Consider the following 20,292-nt stretch of genomic DNA (forward strand, 5'->3'; position numbering starts at 1 on the left):
TGCCATATTTGGTCTCTCCACCAGGTATGTGTCCACCTCACATCAGTGCATCTGTTCACTGAATGTTGGAGGGGACTCCAGGCACGTCACCATCACTAAAAATATACTAGAAACAAAAACAGAAGTTGCTCAAAGCAATGCCCAGTCCAGAATCTTTCCTGTTTATTGTTCCATACCAACAACAAAAAGTGCCTCTGTTTCTCCAAAGTCTCCCTGTAGCCACCTACCCTACTGACTGACACAGATAGCAACATCGTGTTCGGACAAAATCCATGGCTTCTCCAGTTTCTTACGGGTATCTCTGAAGATAGTTTAGATGCTGAAAATCAGGGGGGGCTCTTTCACCAGATGGGAAATGAGGGCTGCAGCCTCCAACCAGGACTGGCCATTTCATTCACCGAGAAGCACAGATGTACAGAGGGAACAATACGATTTTCACAGACCCATGCTGTGTTGGCAGAGCGGGGCGGGGGGAATCGTGATCAGGCCTTGTCCTTTTAGCACCACTAGATGGCAGCAATAAATCTCAGGAGCAGAGCAGAACTTGTGGCCAGGGAAGGAAAAGAAAAGGTGTTTCCCTTGCAATCAGGGCAGGTGAGTAAATAGGTCAAGGTACCCTCAGAGGAGAAAGGCTCTTCCCGGACCTTGAGGGCAAAGACAATACTGAGAAAGTGCTGGGCCAGCACTAAACATGCAAACAACTGGTGTGAAATCTGTCACACGGTCATGTGCAAACAAAGTTTGGGTGCTCAGCTGCCTGTTTAACCCCTTCTATGCCAGGTTATCCCATTAAACCTGTGATACCAGACTCCTTGCCAGGGCAGGCTTTTCCAAACCAATCTCCCTTGCTCATTTCACTGGTTTACTGCTACTATACTAAGGCGTCTCATTCAAGCTATTCTGCCCTTCTCCCTGTTTAATACATCTCATGCCATGCTTTTGGTAGCTACAACAGTTGTATCTTTGGTCACATCTACACAGCACAGAGTACCCGTGCCTGGGCACTCGCATGTGAAACCTGTGCTTGCCAAGGATGCTGCATTGGTACATTCATCCCTACCAGTGTAGCTGCATCTACTCTGGAAGTGCAGGCTCCTGTCTGATGCTTGGGCTCCTGCGGACATACATATGGCAGGGTTCTTCACACCTTACTAGCAGGTGCCATTCTAGGATTTGTTTGTGGATTGTGAGAGAACTTGTCTGTTCTGCCTGGGTGGAACTGTTCTCAGCTCTCCAAAATAGTCAATAGCCAGCTCCTTGTTTAATCCTCCTTTCCCCTGCCAATTTCCATGCCCGACATGGCAGCATCCCCTGTGCACCCCTGATTCTGGAGATGCAATATTTCTCACAACAGCTGTCTCACACCTTATCCCTAGTGGTGAATCCAGTTGCAGGAAGTTTCTTGCAGCCAGTGTCCAGGAGCAAATCCAGCTGCAAGATTTTTGCCTGATGGTGAATCCACAAGCAGGAAGAAAAGAGGTGTTGAAAGCACATCGTTCTTGCACGTCCAATGCAGCACCTCTCATTCCACAGTAGACTGCAGCTTGGAATCCACTTGGGATCTTCTCACAGCTGCTCCATAGAGGGATAGAAATGATAAAATCAAGAGCTGGAGAGGAGAAATTTTAAGCTGTGCAGGGATTACATCCATTCTGTTGTGCTGGAGTCCTGCTGCCTACAGTTAATTTATCAGAGGCAGAGGAATCCACCAGGACCCAGTACACATTTATTTGATCAGTTCTGCACAATTTGTTTAAATGAATGTAGAACTGTAGACAGTGCTAGCCTGGAAGCCTTTAAGACCAGGGTTCTCAAACACGTGGCGTTATTTCCTGCGGCCCGCCATAGACGCCGACTCCACCAGCAGCCAAGCTCCCCTCACCCCCAGCCCCCCCTCCTCCATCCCCTGCCCCCCGAGCACGCTGTGTCCCCGCTCCTCCGCCTACCTCCCAGTGCTTCCCGCTGCCAAACAGCTGTTTGGCAGTGCTTAGCACTTTCCAGGGGGAGGGGGAAGGGATTCCAGTGGGGATGCGGCAAGCTCAGGGGAGGAGGGGAAGAAGAGGTAGGGCCGGGGTGGGGATCTGGGGAAGGAGTTGGAATAGGGGCAGGGAGGGGGCAGAGTTTGGGCAGGGACTTTGGGATGGGGTTGGAATGGGGGTGGCCACAGGGTGGGAAGTGGCAGGGCAGGGGTGGGGCCTCATGGACTAGACTAGCAGTCTGAGGTATGAAGTTCAGCATGTATGATTCTTTGCTGTGAGTAGCTGGGAAGATGTTTGTTAAAACTGGCAATGTATTTTGTATGAATAGTTACTGTAAAAAGTTCCCGCCATTACAGCAATGTTAATAGACTGTTAGTGTAGATCACCATCAGTGTTACTGACCACATAAGGAATAGTTACAGATGTTTATATTTTATTAAAACCCCTCTTCACATTCACTTTTTTTTTAAAAAAAAAAAAGTAATACATTGACTTTTAGTAGCATACTATATTACTCTTCATTTTTTTCATTTTTGACTATACTTTTGTATCGCTGTGTGAAAAGGTTTCAGTGATGCAGCCCTCGGGTCAATGTTCTAGTCCTCATGTGGCCCTTGTGGTGATTTGAGTTTGAGATCCCCGGTCTAGGGGTTAAAGAACAAGGTGGACCTCAAGAGATCCAGAGCTATTCCACTGACCTTAGGCCTTGATTTCCATCTTCCCATTTTTAATGATATTGACCAACCTAATGAGGGGACTGTGAGAATTCATTAGTTTATGCCTGTATAGCACTTTGAGATTCTTGGGGGGGAAGTGCTAGCTAAGACAAAGTATTAGGTTCATCGTTCTTGCCACTGGATGACCTCAATAACAATGTGGTCCACTTACAAGCCAAAAAAATGACACACATCAGTTCTCCGGCGATTTGAAAGTCGATCTGGGTTCTTTCTGCCCCAGACAGCCTTGCCAGTAATAACAATACTGCACTCAGAGCACAGATGATGCATGAAGTGAAAGGAAACCAACCTCATTCTCCTGTAGCCAGTTGGGGTCTGAGCCAATCAGGAAGGAGGGAGGACGTTGTGTGGCATTTGTATCGATTTTAGCCAATCAGGATTGAGGATTTAGGAGCAGGACTTTGCACTCTTGCCCTTACCTAACTATCAATCTATCAATCAACCAATCAATCAGATGGAGGATTTATGGCTAATTGGAATTTGGTTTTCAAAACATGCTGGTGTATGAGGCATGCGGATAATGGGGCCTCCCTCTGTGAGAATTTCTCTCTTAGGCCCCCTATTAAGAAGCTAGTTATCCTAGCAGGACTGGTCTACAAGCACAGTTGCACCACCAGGTGTGATTCAAACACTGATGCAACATTGTGCACAGACACTCATAATCAGTTTAAACTTGGCTTACAGCAGTTTAGCTCATGCCTGTAAGCATGAGTGACCACACACCAAGTTGCACCGGTTTATCTTAAATTGGTTTTTAAACCAATTTAAGTTAAGTCAGGGCAACTTCTGTGGGTAGCCAAGCCCTTAGTGCTACGCCAACTATTTGCTTTAAGACCAAGGTCCTGTATTTATTTAGCCACAGAACAGGGACAGCAGTGCATGGTTAATCCCAGCATTTCGCCACCAACATCTCTCAGGCCTGAGCTGGATGCCCCATATCTTGGGCCAGTGGAGACTTCCAACAAGAGACAACGGGGGCCAAGTGCACTGGTGCTTTTCCAAGGAGGACCTAGACTGAGAACTGCCAAACTTATTTCACAGAAGCTGCCCGTAAGCAATCATCTGGTCACCGGCTCCAGTCATTACTGACCTAGGATGGGTGCAAGCTAAAGTGAAGGTCTCCATCCCTTCTCTCCCTCGTTTTAAGTGTCCCAAGATGATTTTATGGTTGAGATTTTTCATATGGAGGAAGATTTCAACCTGCATCTTTATAATTTCTCTGATAATTTGCATAGCTGTGCTCCAGTCTCTCGAAGGCTGCTCACAGGCTCGCTTATCACTCAGAACAACCAAACACACTTTTGTTCAGCACAAACAAACAGGAAACTGCCTGATTTCCTCTCTGCCTCACCTCCCCCCCCGCCCCCCCCCCGATTTTTTAAAATAGATAACCAGTTCACCTGATTTGTGAAGAGAAGACCATGCATAACCATACTGCTTGGCATCGTCAGAGCGGTTGTAACTTGGAACTTAGCCATCAAACAAAAAACATGCTTCCTCTCTGTTGCAGCAGCTGCCGGAGCAGAACTCTATCCAGGTAAGGATGCTCCCTGGGTTTGCTGTACCGTGTATCGTAGAGCACAGCTGAAAGGTATGTTTTATAGCCATTAGGGCTGGGGACTGTAAGGCAAGACCTAGGGTCTGGTTCATCGTTGCTTTGCAGCTGGTGGAGTAGTTCACAGTGGCAGTATAAAACACCACCACGCTGAGGTGCAGAGAGTGAGAAATACACTGCCCTGGAAAAATGGGGGAGAAGGGAGTGAGCAAAGCTCTGAACCGAGCTGTAACCAAATCTAACCTGGAGGTGACTAGATCTGAAGATCTTAAATTCTTGGGGCCTAATTCTGCATAGTCACACCAGTGTCAATCTGGATTAACTCCACTGAAGTCTGATCCTAACTCCATCGATACCACAGGCCCAACTTTCCTACCACAATCGTTTTACAATAGCGTAACTCCACTGAGGTCAATGGAGCTACTCCTGATTTACGCCATGGAAAACAAGACTCAGGACCATCAGCCTTCCTGAGTGACCACATCTTTGCCTCAGTTTCCCAATCTGTAAAATGGAGGATAACTTTATTCTAGAGAGGTCGAGCAGGGTGTTAATGTTATTGATGGAGGGGCCAAAGCCTTCTCAGTCAATGAGATCTGGATGAAACCTGAATAGGAGATGACACTATCCTAGCAGACTGTAAGCCCCTTGGAGCAGAGACAGTTTGTATGTTCTGTGTTTGTACAGCACCTAGCACAATGGGGTACTGGTCTCTGACTGAGGCTCCTACGTCAGTAGTCACCAAACTTTTCAGGGTTGTGCCCCCCCTTTCCACTCTCCCCGGAGCTGGCAGTAGCGCCGTGGCTCCCAGGGGAGAGGTGGGGGGAACCACAGACAGGAGTAAGGGTTGCATCTGGGGCCAGGAGCATAGCTGGGAATGGAGCCTCTGCCAGGGGCTGAGGCTGGTTGCGTGGCCAGGTGTGGAGCTGCTGCCGGGCTCCCCCCCACCGCTGTGGGGGCTAGTTCAGGCCCTGCAGCACACCCCTTAATGCTCAGGGGCACACCCCACAGTTTGGGGACCTCTGCCCTAGGCTCTACGGTGATACAAACAGTAAATAGTAATCTGATCATCTTTAGAAAATACTGCAAAATCTTCCTCTTCAAGAAAGCCTTTTAACCATAGCACAAATGACTCTCGCACCACTGACACCCACATCTACTCAGCCTAAAACAACCCAGATGGAAACAAAGGAAAACACCCCGCCCCAAGCAGCGCTCACACCCCCAAAAGGGAGAGGAGTCATTCCACTAGAGTCTTCACTAATGATTTTGGGTCCGTCTTTGCTGCAGAGGGGACTCAAGAGATTTGCACTGGGGTTGCTCCTCTCGAATTAGCCAAGCTCAAGCAAGAATGGCCCCACTGAGAGAGAACCCTGGAGCGGCTGTATCCACACTGACGCTGCACTCACTCGTGTCGGGCCCCTCATGTGAGGACACATCCCTGGGTTTTTTGTACGGCAATAAGCTGAACCACTCTATGAATTCTTTCCCAGTGAATTGGTGGATAACTTGTCTGTCCTTTCTGGGCACCCAGGGGGAATTGTGGGAAGGCATAGGAGAACTAGCAGCACTCCTGCAAAGCTAAACTGCATCCACACTGCAGAGCAGTCAGGGGAGCAGCTGACAAGTTGTGCTGACTGAACCTACACCCCTGGCAGGCCAGCCATCTTGAGTGAAAAGCACCCCTACCCTCCAGTGAAAGGATTTTGTGTGTGGACTGGACTCAAGTTAGGGGCAACACTCGAGTTAGTTCTAGCTCTTTACATGGAAGAAGCCCAGACACTGCAGTGACGGGCGACAGCATAAAACCCAAAGATACAGAAAAAGTGGCCTGATGAAGAACAAAGTAAAAATGCCACTGATGTGTTGTCATCCCATGAAATCAAAACCAGAGCTGTAAAGGATGGGCGCTGCAGGACCATAGAAGACACTTCACCCCAACTTGGGAGACAGTGTCACTGACTTGATAGAGGAAATTAATAAAAAAAAACCAAACTTTCCACTGACAAGGCAGCTTTTCATCTCTAGATGTAGAGTTACTCTGCAAGGCAAGCCTCACTATCCCCATTTGACACAGCTGTGAAATACTTGTTCAAGGTCACAGAGATGGCAAAGTCGAAAGGACACCCATGGTGGTGCAGCAAGACAAACGGAGAATGCCTAAGGTCACACAGCAAGACATCAGTAGAGAAGGTCTCATTACCCAAGGAGACCTGACTCTCAGCTCCATGGGTAGCAGCCGTAATAAGGAACAAGCTCCCTTCAGTCTCCTAGGATCTGCCCCAGAGTCCAACAGGAGCAGAGGGGAGCTATGGATGTTCAGGAGGGTTATGCGGAAGGCTCAGGGTCCATGTACCACTGGCTAGATGCAAAATTTGTCCTCTCAGTTATAGCTAAGATGGAGGGCAAAGAGTGGTGGCCGCAACAGGAAGGGTGAGACAAGGCTGGACAGAAGAGTGCTCAACATGCCACCGAAGTATTAGGTTAAAAATACTCTTGTGATCAAGAGAGGCAATAACAGGAAGGAAGCAGGGGTTAAGTCTAAGCAAAATGAGCATGTCCAAGAGAGATTAATTCAAACAAATCCTTTAGAGGGGACAGGACTCCAGAGGCTAATTCTATACGGTGGGGAGCAAGAACCTATAGATTCTTTGTATTCTTCTAACACCAAAAACTCCACCCTGAATTGGAGCCATTGGGTTAGGTGCTTTACAAACTCTTAGGTGCCTAAATATCTTGCGGAATCTGGGCCAAACTCCCATTAAAATCAATGGGAGTTAGGCATCTAAATACCTTGGAGGATCTGAGCCTTAGGGCTTGTCTACACAGGGAAGTTATACTGGTATAAGGTAGGATGTGATTTTAAAGCACTGTAGTTATAGTGGTACAACCCCCATGTGGACACTTATTCCAGTATAAGCAGGCTTGGTTTTGGTTTAGCTTTAGCTTGTTACTTGGGAAGGGGTTTAAGCTTACCCTTCTCCCCCAAAGCCACTTAAATCAGAAAAAAAAAGTGTCCGTGTGTGGAGTCATACCAGTACATCAGGTTAACTACATTGTTATAATTATACTGGTATAACTGGTCAAAACTTTCCCATGTAGACAAGACTTTAGAAGAGTTCATCCCTGCCCTGAAGTGCTTACAGTAAGGACAAGACAGACAGATACAAAGAACCAACATATTAACAAAGAGTCAACAGAAGAGAATTTGTAAATTACAATTCCCCCCAACCCCTGCCAGATTCCCTTTCACACAATAGCTCTCCCATTCCCAGCCCTGTCCAGCTGCCACAGCCTCAGACTCATTAGCTTACTTTCCAGTGTTTAAAAGTGTTATTAGACCAAAGATCCACACACGGACCCCCGGGGAATAACTGTTCTTTTTCTGAGCATCACTGCTGTGTCCAGCAGGGTGCAAACATATATAAGACACACTTTGCCCCGGTGAATTTACAGTTTAATTACCATATGCTGATCTATTAGGGCTTCCATTATTATATTGGGTCTGCAGCTTCTTCCTCTCCCAAAGTGACAGCCAGCAAGGATGGCTTAGCAGTCTAAGCATTAGGTTTGAGACACCTGGGCTCCTTGACACCATCAGTTCTGATCCCAGCAGAGCTGACCTCAACTTTTTTTCCTTTCTAGGTAGATATAAAATGTAGACCATTTAGTTTACTGGGTGATGGTAGGTATCAAAACTGAGACCCTGCCTATGCCACATGGATGTTTACGATCCCATTGCACTTCTTGTAAAAGTAGGAGCTTACCTCAGTGTCCTTGGCTTTCCCTTCCCACACTGTTCTGCAGTATGCTGCGTGGTGTTTGGACACTGCTCTCCACTCCAGAGCCAGCTGCACCTCAGTGCTGCTGCTATAATTTGTTAAGTTTGTAAAGCTCTTTGGGATTCTTTAACTTAAAAAAATGCTTCATATATAATAAATGTACGATAATATTAAAAATCCCCAGGCATGTTTAATGATGCTAGCCTAATAATTACTTACTTTTTTATAGCACCTTTCATCCCATGAGATCCCAAGGTGCTTTGCAGATTTAATGAGCTGATCTACAAACTATGCACAAGAGGCACTTCATCTACCACTGAAATGCAGCTACCTCTGGGGTGAGATAGAACAGCTGTTTGAGAACCCTACACAACAGTCTAGGGCAGAACTATGTCATATCCATCTGAAACCGTAGGGAGGATGTAGAATGTAGAAGATAATTACCCACACTGGAATTGCCCCAGGATATCTTGAGCCGTGCCACAGGATCTTCAGTGAGCACGTGGTCGGGGCTTATGATTTATATCCTTTCGGGGGGGGGGGGGTTGCAGTATGGGTTACATACCTCTAGAGGTTGTATAATGATGTGAAAGCAGACTGTAGAGGGAAGAGGACAATGAGGAAATCAGAGGGCTGATAAGGATCTGTGGCTGATTGGCAAGCATGCAGCTCCATGTGTTGAAGAAGCTCATATGGAGGCAGAGGTGTGGGTTTGGTTGTTTTTTTTCCTACCTGGCTGACATGTCTTTTCATGTCAAAACTTGGATCAAAGAGAAAACTAGAAGTAGCCAAAACTATTCCTTTGTGGGAATAGGAAATGAGTTTGGCAGCCAACGTCTCTGAGAGATTCTTACTGGGGAAACCGAGAACCGTCATTGGGATTGGTCAATCACTAACAAAGAGCATGTCCCACAAGGCACTCAGGGCCTGTAGGAGATGTACAGGACAGGGGCCCAAGGCTACGAGAAAAGTCAAACTGCTCTAGAATGGCATCTTCTATAGGGCATTATTCGGCCTTTGTGGTACAGATAAGATGTTTGGGAAACTATTTCATTCTCCTCAAAACAGGCCTGAACTGGAAGACCAGATCAGAAACCCTTTCTTCCCTGAGATACCAGATCCAGTAGGCAGATCTCTTTGCTCATAGCCATCTCAATCATCCTGCTCTCTAAGCTGCAGGTTCCTAAATTTTTGCATTTAAGTTGTAATTTTGGAGCACACACTGAGTTTATTTGTAATTGAATTCATTCACACAGGCAGGTACTGCTCTTGCAAAAACAGACCACCCTCCCCCTTCACCTGAGCCGCCTTCTCTCTGCAGTCAAAAGAGGCAGCCCTGATTCTATTAGGCCTAGATTCTTCCCTGGCCACAGCAAGGGCTCCCTGACTCTCAAGTTAAGTCTACATCAGACTCAGTATAGATTAGAACAGCCTGGGGACAGCTCTGAACTGAGTCAGCTGGTAGGTTATGACTTCCAGGGAACCGATGGGAGCAAAGGTACTGCAGCCATGTCCCTATAGCAAGTGCAATAGGCAGTGAGACACAAAAGTTAGCTATGCTAGCTGTATGCCACGGGGAGCTCTCCCACTTACTTGTCCCTTTTATTTGAGGTTTTAATTCAGCGATACTCAGACTGAGGCTTACGAGTCACAAGGGGCTCTTTAATGCATCTCCTGCAGCTCTTTGCAGCACATGATATTAAAGCACTGTGTGATTGAATTATTAACCAATCAGGATGCTTTTACTATGCTATTCACCAACTGTAGTTGATTAAAATAATAATACTTGGTCAGTCATTTTGCTGTGAGAAAAGTATATATTTATTAATATTTCCACATCATACCGTTTAAATATGAATATACAGTACTATAGTAAATGAAACAATTAATTCACACTTCTGTGGCTCTTTTGGATAATGCTGATCGCTAATTCGGCTCCTGAGCCACTTAGCTCTGAGTATCACTGTAGTAAATGAAAGATCTTAGGAGAGCTTTGTTGTAACCCTGTATTAAAGCACAGAGTCATTTTCATGTTGTACTAATCGTGACCAGGTCAAATCTGTTTGTAGGTAATTTATACAAAAAGAATTGCTTAGAGAACCTCCCACCAAACTTCACCTGCTGTGCACAACAGACAAGGCAATATAAGAAACAACCCCAAGGACCAGAGGATACGTGTTCAGAGGCAACACTCACTGTGGGTCACAACCCAATTGCTAAGCCACAGGGAAAATGCTACCAGGAATCAGCTCAGGTTAATCATTTTGAACCCTCCCCTTTCCAGTTGCTCCCACTCCCTTGCTTTACCCTCTTTTACCCCATAACCTAGTCACAGAGGAATTCTTGCCCCTCCTACGCTGTGTTCAGCTCTGGGGCAAGGGAAGTCGTGTGTCTAAAGGCCATTGGACAGGCTTCACTGCCTATCAAAGCAAGGCCTCCCCTGAGCACCGTGAGATGCAGGAGCAGGAAGAAAATAGTTCCAGAGCAATTCAGCATCCTCTTCCAGCCCTATATCTCCCACCAGCCACCTGTAGCCAGCAGCCACCCACCCACCAAGCAATAGCCCCACCAGCACCAAAGAGCTACCCCTTTGTTTCCTGCAGTGACCCTGTTCCCGCAAAACACTGGGAAATTCAGGTCACAGTAAGAAGCCATGGAAGAATGCTATAAAGAATACATAGCTCTTATGTAGTGCTGCTCGCCAGTAGATCTCAAAGCACTTTACAAAGGAGGTCAGTATAATTATCTTCATTTTACCTGTGGGGAAACTGAGGCACATCAAGGTCAAGTGACTTGTCCAAGGTCACCAAGAAGGCCAGTGACAGAGCCAGGAATAGAACACAGGTCCCTGGGGTTGCAGTCCAGTGTGTTATCCACTAGAGACGGAATTCTGCGGGGAGGGGGTTCTAGGTGGAAAAAGACTGAGAAACTTGGAGGTAGGGTGTGGAGCAGCAGACTGCAAATCAAGACTACTGTTTTTTCTTGCTGACTGCCAATGACGTCGGTAAATCAATAGAATCTCTCTCTGTCTCAATTAAAAACCTAAAAAGTTTTACAATGCCTCTGTGAGAGAGATAAATACTTGTACTTTCATAGCAGCCTTCACAATATAATATGTTGCCTTTTTATAGCACTTTTCATCTGAGAATGCCAATGCATGTTACAATATTAACTTAGCCTCACAACATCCTAGTAAGTTAAATGTTATTACCATTTTACCAACAGGGAAACTGAGGCAGAGCAAGGTTAAGTGATTTGACCAAGGTTACACAGCAAACTGGTGGCAGAGGTGTGACTAGACCAGAGAGTCCTGACTCCCAATCTGCTGTTATAAAAACACTAGGTGCTTTTCCAGCCGAGCTGCAACCAAATCTAACCCGGAGGTGGCTAGATCTGAAGATCTTAAATTCTTGGGGCCTAATTCTGCGTAGTCACACCAGTGTCAAACTGGATTAACTCTACTGAAGTCTGATCCTAACTCCATCGACACAACAGGCCCTGACTTTCCTACCACAACTGTTTTACATCAGCGTAACTCCACTGAGGTCAATGCAGCTATTCCTGATTTACACCAAGGAAAACAAAACTCAGGACCATCAGCCTTCCTGAGTGACCACATTTTTGCCTCAGTTTCCCAATCTGTAAAATGGAGGATAACTATACTCCGGAGAGATCCGGCAGGGTGTTAATGTTTTTGATGGAGGGGCCAAAGCCTTCTCAGTCAATGAGATCTGAACCAAACCTTGCAGGGGTAGAGTGCTACACGAACATAGAGAGGGACAAGGCGGATGAGGTAATATTTTTTAATTGGACCAACTTTTGTTGAGGAGAGAGAGAGACAAGCTGTCTTTCAGGACATGAAGAACAGCTCCGTGTAAGCTTGCAAGTTTGTCTCTCTCATCAACAGCAATTGGTCCAGTAAAAGATATTACCTCACCCACCTCTAATATCCTGGGACCAACACAGCTACAACAACACTGGAAACAATAAGAACACTTACTAATATTTGGCACTTGCCTTCAAAGCACATTAAAAGCATTCTTCTTCATAAGCCTTCTGGAATGTAGGTAATATATGTACTATCTCCACTGTAGAGATGGGAAAACAAATACAGAAAGATCAAATGACTTGGCCAGTGCCATACAGTGAGTCAGTAGCAGAGCTAGGAGAAAACCCGGGAGAGCTTCTGGTTCCCGACCACATCTCTCTCTCTACATGTACCTTTATGCTTCATATATTCCATATCAATGTTAGGACACTTAAGTGCAACAAGCCCTTGATTAAACGAAAATTGGGCAGCATTTGCGTTATGCTAGAGGTTCATGCTTCCATGCACCCCTCAGTGAAGCTGACAGACAGGAATCACTGCTGTTTCGAATATAAACCCCCATGCTGCTGAAGAGCAAATGAGCCCAGGACCCAGTCACTTTTACTCAGAGCCAAAAGACAATCCATGCGTGGGTTGGTGTTAGCCACAGTGCCTCAAAGCTCTCAGAGCATTGCCACAGCTCGCCCAGCTCAGATGACTTTAATTAAGTGAAATCTTACTGTAATTACCTAGATGAGGACAATAGAGTAACGGTTGGTTTACACAGCCTGGGATCATTTACACTATGCTTTATCTGTGCTGCAATCAGTCAGCATTAGCCTCTTTCTCCAGCATAAGAAGTTCGAGGATGTGTAAGCATGCCAATACTAAGAAGTAACTGGGCAGGATGGGGGCACAGAAATGCATGCATAGAGAGAAAGCAGTAGAACCTATTTTTTAATCTTGCTGCAGGAGAGACTGCTCACGCAGGCGCCAGCAGTGTGCCTGAATCTGTTCTTATTGGAGTTTTGCAATGGCCCCACTGGTTGCAGGATTCCATGCAGCAACAGAGGGAGCCCAGAAAAATGAAATCACATATGCCTGCAAACAGTGCTGCATTTGCAACAATTGCATGCAACACTTTACAATTTTGTGGCTTCTGTCTTTAATACTTACCCTTATTAACCATGCTACAGGATTCTATGGTGTCAGTGGCCCAGATTTTATGATGGCAAGACTTGCAGGTTTTTGCATCTTTGCGATAGTTGTATAGTACAGTAATTTTAGGTTTCTTAAGAGTGCCGAGAGTGTTAATCATTAGCAATAATCATTAACCCAGTGATCTACGCCCACCAACCCTCCTCCACAGCCAGGCAATCACTCCAGGCTACTGCGCTCAGCACCTACCCCCCTGAACCCTATACTCATCTCCCTTCCATGCTTGGCACGCACTCCAACCCCCTGAGCCCTGCCCTTCCGATGCTGGTACCCACTCCAACCCCCTGAGCCCCACACCCATCCCCCTTCCAAGCCTGGCACCCACTCCAACTTCCTGAGCATTGCATCCATCCCCCTTCCAACCTTAGGGCCCACTCCAACCCCCTGAGTATAGCACCCATCCCCCTTCAAAGCCTGGCGCCCACTCCACCCCCCTGAGCGCCCCCCCAGCATGACCCCTGATCCCCCCTTCACCCTGCTGAGCTCAGTATCCACCCCCCTCTCTGAGCACTGACTTCTACCCCTCTTCAACACCCAGCTTACCCCCAGGGCGAGCCTCTCACGTGTGCAGCGAACCCCCTGCACCCGCTTCCTCCCCTCCAGCTGGACTTCACTTGCCGGCAGAAGTGAGCACAGGGCCGCCCTACGGCGCATGCGCCAACTCCATCCTCCTCCTTCGCCGCCGCCGCCGCCTATGGGGCAGCGCGCGCGACAGGCTGAAAAGGCGGCGGCGCGAGGCGCCCCGCGCGCGCTCCCTTTCACTCCCTTTTTCCCCCCTCCCCTCCCCTCCCTCCCCTCTCATCGCTCGCGCTCGAGCCTGAGTCGCGAGACTGGCTGCGGCGGCCACGTAGCGCTGCGGCGGCGGCGGCGGCTGAGGGGAGCGGGAGCCGCGTCCGGCGGCGGCGGCGGCGGGGCCTGGGCCTGAGGCGGCAGCTACGCGAGCGCCGCGGCGGCTTCGGGGGCTGAGCGGGAGGGAGGGCCCCTGGCGCCCGCCCCCCTCCCCTCCCTCCCTCTCCTCCCCTCCCCTCCACCGCCCGGCATGGACGGCGGCGGAGGTGGCCCAGAGGGGCTCGGCCTGGGTGAGTACGGGCCGCCCGCCCGGCAGGGGACCCCGGTCGGGCCTCGGGGGCAGCTGGCTGGCAGCGCTAGGCCCAGCCTCGGGGGAGAAGGAACTTGGGCAGAGTCGGCAGGCGGCAGCCGCCGAAGCCCCCCGGGGTGGGGGCCGCACCCTGGGGTGCGCGGGGCGTGCACCGGCTGCTGCACCTTGGGGGCAGAGGGGTCGTACGGGGGGTTTGCACCAGCTGTTTGCAGCCCGGGCAGGTGGGGGCTGGGTTGCACGAAGCAGGTAAGCCTTCTCTGGCGTTGAGCAAGTGGGGGTTACGTTTCCGCACATCCCCTCCCTTCACTCGCTGATGGGCCCGGGTCTCGCCTTCCTCCTTCCCTGGGGCGGCGGCATACGCGTGGGGCAATAGAGAGATCGGGTGCAACCTCTTCCCCGCTGTCACCTGCGCGCTGCGCACCCGCTGTGCGTGCATGCCCCAGCTCGGCAGGGATGCGTGGGGGCTGCTACATGCATCCCCCTTCCCTCCTCTGGGGCTGGCTCTGGAGTTGTTATGCCGGGAGGGGGAAATGTATTCCCCCTCCTCTTCCTCCCCCTGGTGATTCCTACTCTGGGGCTGTGGGCCATGTTTTCTAGTTTCTTCAATCACTCCATAAGGCACATTGCCTTGATGATCCCAGGACAAACCGTGCAGTATGCATGCTTCGGTTTGCATGGAGCTGTCTTGTGTGCAGCTCGGGGCTCTGTGAATATCTTGGTACCTGCATTGTAAGAATGAAATGGTTAAGCATGACAGTATTATAGGTGCACTTTTTTAATATAGTGTGCCTGAGGTTATGGGTCTGGGTATAGTAGAAGTGATCTAAGGAAGACTGGGGGAGGTAGTGTGTGCACTGAGGATTTGAGGGATATGCATTTTTTTCAGAGGATGACCTGAGCTTTATTGTTCTGGCAGTGACAACTGGCACATGCTTTGTTGACAGTGGTGTATGCGCGATGAATCAGGAGAATGATGCTGGGGTGTGTGTGTATGCACTGAATAGAGGAGATGCTCTAATGTGCAAGCATTGATTTGTGAAAGATGATCTGATGCACCTTGATTTGTCATGACATTGACTGCCTGCCTTGTTTGTTCACGTTGTCTTAATGTGGAGGTTAGCCTTGTGTGCCCACTGGGTTGAGCTCTGTAACCCTGTTATGCTGGCACTGAATTGCATTGGTATGGGTTCTGGGCTCATAGAGTATGTTATGGAAAAAGGATTGGGTGGGTTGAGAATCTCATTTAAAAAGTTTAGTATCTTTAGTGACATTTTATGGACTGTTTGGTTTTAAAAAAAATCATCCCTTTCCACTTTAAACACCTGATGTGGTTTAGTATAACCTGTGGTACCTTGTTTCTAGAGTCTTTTCTCTCCCCTTTTCACCCACTTAAGATACTTTGTCTATTTTATGGTGATTAATCAAACACCTACAGTGTGTCTATGCTGTATGAAAAAAGAAGAACCCAATCCCTGCCATAGACAGTGTACGCTCAGATCCTGATATTGACAATATAAGTCAGGGGTGGTGCAGATGTTGGATAGGACTCTAATCGGAAGTGTACAATTGAGAGATCATAAAATGTAAAATCTTTAGATTATATTGACTTGGTAATTATGCAGTTTTGCAGTGCCGGGGAGAGGGGTTTTATGCATTTATTATTGTAAAATTTTTAGTGCACTGTGTTCAGTTTTTTTCAGAATTGTATCTAGTGATTTGGTTTCTCTGGCTACAAACTTCAGAACTGACCTGCAAGAAACTAGATCTGGTATATTTGTGAAGGTCAGTTCAGAATGAAAATAAAGCTGTAGTATGAAGTAGCTTGTGTAATTGTTTAGCTTTATAACGTGGACTTATGTCATTTACACTAGCAGAAGCTATTCGGCTTGCACTTTTAAGCTAGTACTGTATCACTGGCCTATTTTAAATGATCTGATGGGTTAAGTGGTACTGCTTTTTTGTTTGACACAAATGTGAAAATACAGAGGTTCAATTTTTCCTATGAGAGTACATCTTTCATGATATCTCTAGTTTAGTAACAAGTTAGCTAGATTTTAAGGGTAATATATCAATTTGGACATATAGGATGCTGGGAGAATCTGCTTTTGTTGTCTGAATGTTAGGGTTAGAGAATGTGAAAATATCATACTATAATTAGAGTTGAGTAATCGCATATAAAGGGGAAAACTCTGTGTGTATACATATAGGAAGTTTCTTCCCCATTTAGAGCAAGGGGAGCTTATGTAGTGTTAGCCTCAGGAAGAGCTGGTGGAAAAAATTCTTTACACTCATGCAGCTAAACTTGGATAGACCTCAGTAAACAAGAGAGCATCTTTCATCCTTAGTATCATGTTTTATATATGAATGTTTAATTGAAGAGTAGCATGCAGACAGCATATTTCTGAGACAGGGATAGAAATGTTTTAGGTGATTTCAAAACTGCATGCCAGAAATGACCCATGTTTATTTAGCACTGTATATACTAGTGCCATAATATGCCTGTACAAAAAGCAAGCCTATTGTTCCTGTTATGTTAAATTTCTTTTGTAGGGGCAAAGAAGTGGCAACCTGTTGAGAAGATAATTTCTTCTGAAAACCTGCTTCTTTGGGTTAATATTACAGAACTTTTTCTAACCATTTACTTACTTAAATTCCTACAACACAGAGCAGCTAGTCATGTAATGTGTTCTGCTATGAGAACTGCTCTCTTCCTGTGAGATTCAGCGCTTGGCTTGTACTGGAAGACAAACTAGATAAAATCATAATTTAAAAAAAAAACCCTAAAATTTAAAAAAAAAAATACTTGTGTTGCTAGTTCTTTACATTCTTCCCATTTTATAATCTTAACTTACTAAAGTAGATTATTGTATGTTTCTTTAACTTCCTAATTGTTAGTAGAATTTCAGATTTTACATGGAAATTTTGTCCATTAAGGAGCTTCGTATTTAAAATGTTCATCTATACTGAAAAAGATAAGTCCAGTGCATTCTTAACATCTTTACTGTAAGAACACACATTCAATCACAGAATTGATAAGCAAATACCCCATACTGTAATTGCAGCCTGTGCCATCTTTGGTTATATTGAACTTTTATAAGTCAGGAATGCTAAAATATTTCAACCATGCTAATATTTCTCCATCAGGGTTTGAAGTCACTGGTATTTATACTCCTGAATTACATAGGTGCTTTAGAATATCCTACCCTTAAATGCCTTAAATATGGATTTAGGATCCTAGCTTTAGATTTTTTTTTATTTGTGTATATATATAAAAAGCTCATTAACTTTATTGTATTGTAAGTTTAAATAACTTTTCATTAACAACATTGTTGTTGTTTGTTTTGAAGTAACAAATTTTATACCTCTAAATATTTAATACAAATACTGCTTTTGTCTCGTACTGCAAATACTTGTGTACATGCTTAATTTTAAGTGAGTTCATGTCAGTAAAGTTACTGATCTCCTTAAGTATTTGCAGGATCAAGTTCTGCAATTTTGTAAAAATTAAAATAAATTACCCTAACAGTAATGTTCTTTTAAAAAAGAAAACCTTTGTAATTTAGTTCATTTTAAATTCTAATCTTCTAAATGTGAAATAGTACAAATGTTCAAATTGTTTTGAGGCTTCATAAAACTAAGTGATTTATATCACTCCACCCTGCTGGAGGACAATTGCAGAGGGAGTGAAACTCTTGAGGTAGCTGTGGTGCCAGCAGCTCAAACTCATTAGTACAAACAGCTTGCATTAGTTTCCTTGACACTTTCAGACACTTTTCCCTAAGGAGGTTTCAGACCAATAGTTTTCTCTCAGGAGAAGCACTCAGATTTTAGCCATCCTAAGCTTTGCAAACTGCTGCAACCAGAGCTACGTTCAGAGTTTCTGGAGTTCTTGCTTGCAGTTTTACTCCTACTCCTATTTGGAAATTTGATTATTTTTGTGGGAAAGTGTGTTAAAAATGGAATATAGGAAAGAGTTCAGTAGTGGGCTTGCTTCTTGTTGCTACAGTGCAAAAAATGATTTAGTACTAAATTAACATGCAATTATGAAGTTTCAAAAAAGTTTTCTCTATATAGTTGCAAAAACATCTAAAAGCACCCTTGCTCTAATCTGTGCTGAATGTTTGAGAGGCTGCCAAAAATGTGTACTTAAAAAATATACTATAAGCCTTTAGAATTGAGGATGACTACTATACTTTCCTTGACAAGGAGATTTGAGTTCTTGTGTCAACTGTATTGGGTTCCTCGCTGTCAGCTGATATTAAACCTGTCAAGCAGTTTCATTCTTTTCCAAATACTGAAAACTTCTTTTTAGTGTGTTATTTTTAAAGGAATATCTGAGGTGGTAACCAAGCTAGAGAGACATCATGGAGACAGGTAATCAAGTAGTATAAGAGTACAGATCTGCTTAACTTTTTTCAGGCTGTAGGTTTTATGGTTGGAAATTTATGGGCTAGCATTCTATGATCTGCATACCTTCATTTGTTTGAATGTTGTACACAATAAGATGGAAATATTTGACTTGGAACATAGCTGAATCTTGCAGATGCAGAGGGCTTATTGGAACTTTGGTTGCACTGTGGCTGGCCGGTTTTGATGAAGACAATAAAAATCTGCTCCAAATGCTACACTTACTCAGAGGCATTGCTTATTTAAACCTGCTCAGAGTTTGTGGTGAAAGGGCGTTGTAAGACTTTAATGTCTCAATGAATGCTGTTTCTGAAGTCAGATCATATGGCAGGCCTAGTGTGAATTTTAGTGGTTAATGTAGGCAGCAGATTAAATCAGCAGAGAGATTGGACATTTACTGTATGTTAATCTGATTGATAAAGGCTGACAGTCCTGTTAGCATCACTATAGTTGTGTTCGACATCTACAGAATACTCATATTTAGGATTTCAGCTAAAGGTGAATGTTCTTTGCAGCTTGCATTTAAAAAAAATCAAGCAAGCTGGGGTTTTTTAAGCAGTAACTTTAATAACTCTCCTTCCTACACACTTTGTTTTTTGCTTATTCCTTGCAAGTTGGATCATTTCATAAAATACAAATTCCATTATGTATCCCTTACTCCAACTAATTCCTCTTGTTTTTCAGTCTTGGTGGATCGAGGGGTGCAGCTACAGTTTAACTCAGTGAAGGAACCTAATTTAATTAGGATTTCTTATAGATTTCTTGATGGGATCAGTTTACTATCATCTCCTCTCTGGGTTCCCTATTCTTTCACTGTGACCAAATCTGTGAACGTATCTGGGTTTCCTAAAGATTTACATTGGGAAAGGATTGGCACATGGATAATACGATTGGTTGCAACCTCAATTCACAATAGGATGGCATCTGCTACCAGTAATGCACCTAGATTTCCTGTAATATAGCATTGCACTTGGATCCAGATCACTGTTGTTAATACTTTTCTGGAGACATGCACTAGAATGGGATTGGCCTTCAATGTACATGACTTTCAGTAAACTTATGCTGTAAAAAGACAACCTCTTGTTCAGAGAAGTGATTTTTGGAGTTGGAGACAGGGACCAAATTACATAGCAATAACTTTTCCTTACCCATGTCATGTAGTGGCAAAAATGGCTGCTATGGCCCTCTAGTTCAGGACTCTCATCTTTTCCAGATGACTGTATCCCAAGGTTCACCTCCCTTTAAAAACTACTTGCTTACAAAATCAGGCATAAAAATACAAAAATGTCACCGCACACCAGTACCTAAAAATTGCTTTTTCTCATTTTTACCATATAATTATAAAATCGACTGGTAAATAAATATTGTACTTGTGTTTCGGTGTATAGAGCAGTATAAACAAGTCATTGTATGAAATTTTAGTTTGTATTGACTTCGCTAGTGCTTTTTATGTAGCCTCTTGTAAAACTAGGCAAATATCTAGATGAGAACCACTGCTCTAGTTTGTCTGGTTTTTGAAATGTGCAGGTCTTCAATCTAGTGTAAGGATTAAACCTAGTTAGGGTAAAAAACCCCACCTCTGCTATCATGCTATGCCTATCTGCCTGTAAGCCATGGCTCCTGCATTTTGAAGATATGGAACAAATTGTGTGCTATTAATTGTAACTTCTTATCTTTGTGTTTCCTTAAAATGTACCTCAGTCATAT

General features: G+C 45.2%; 1 protein-coding gene across 2 annotated transcripts in view; it reads left to right on the forward strand.

Annotated features, from left to right (window-relative positions):
* Positions 1-20,292, forward strand: part of ZNF652 (zinc finger protein 652) — a 51,849-nt gene that overhangs the window by 4,287 nt on the left and 27,270 nt on the right. Inside the window, exons 3-4 of one of the 2 annotated variants that reach the window (XM_043503560.1) lie at positions 4,104-4,253; positions 10,123-10,307. The gene's annotated coding sequence lies outside the window, so the exon portion shown is untranslated. Of the gene's footprint in view, positions 1-4,103; positions 4,254-10,122; positions 10,308-13,798; positions 14,159-20,292 lie in introns of those variants that run through there. The other variant, XM_038385649.2, reaches the window with a different exon arrangement.

The sequence above is a fragment of the Dermochelys coriacea genome, chromosome 27 (genome assembly GCF_009764565.3).
Source record: "Dermochelys coriacea isolate rDerCor1 chromosome 27, rDerCor1.pri.v4, whole genome shotgun sequence".
Classification (NCBI taxonomy): Eukaryota; Metazoa; Chordata; order Testudines; family Dermochelyidae; genus Dermochelys; species Dermochelys coriacea.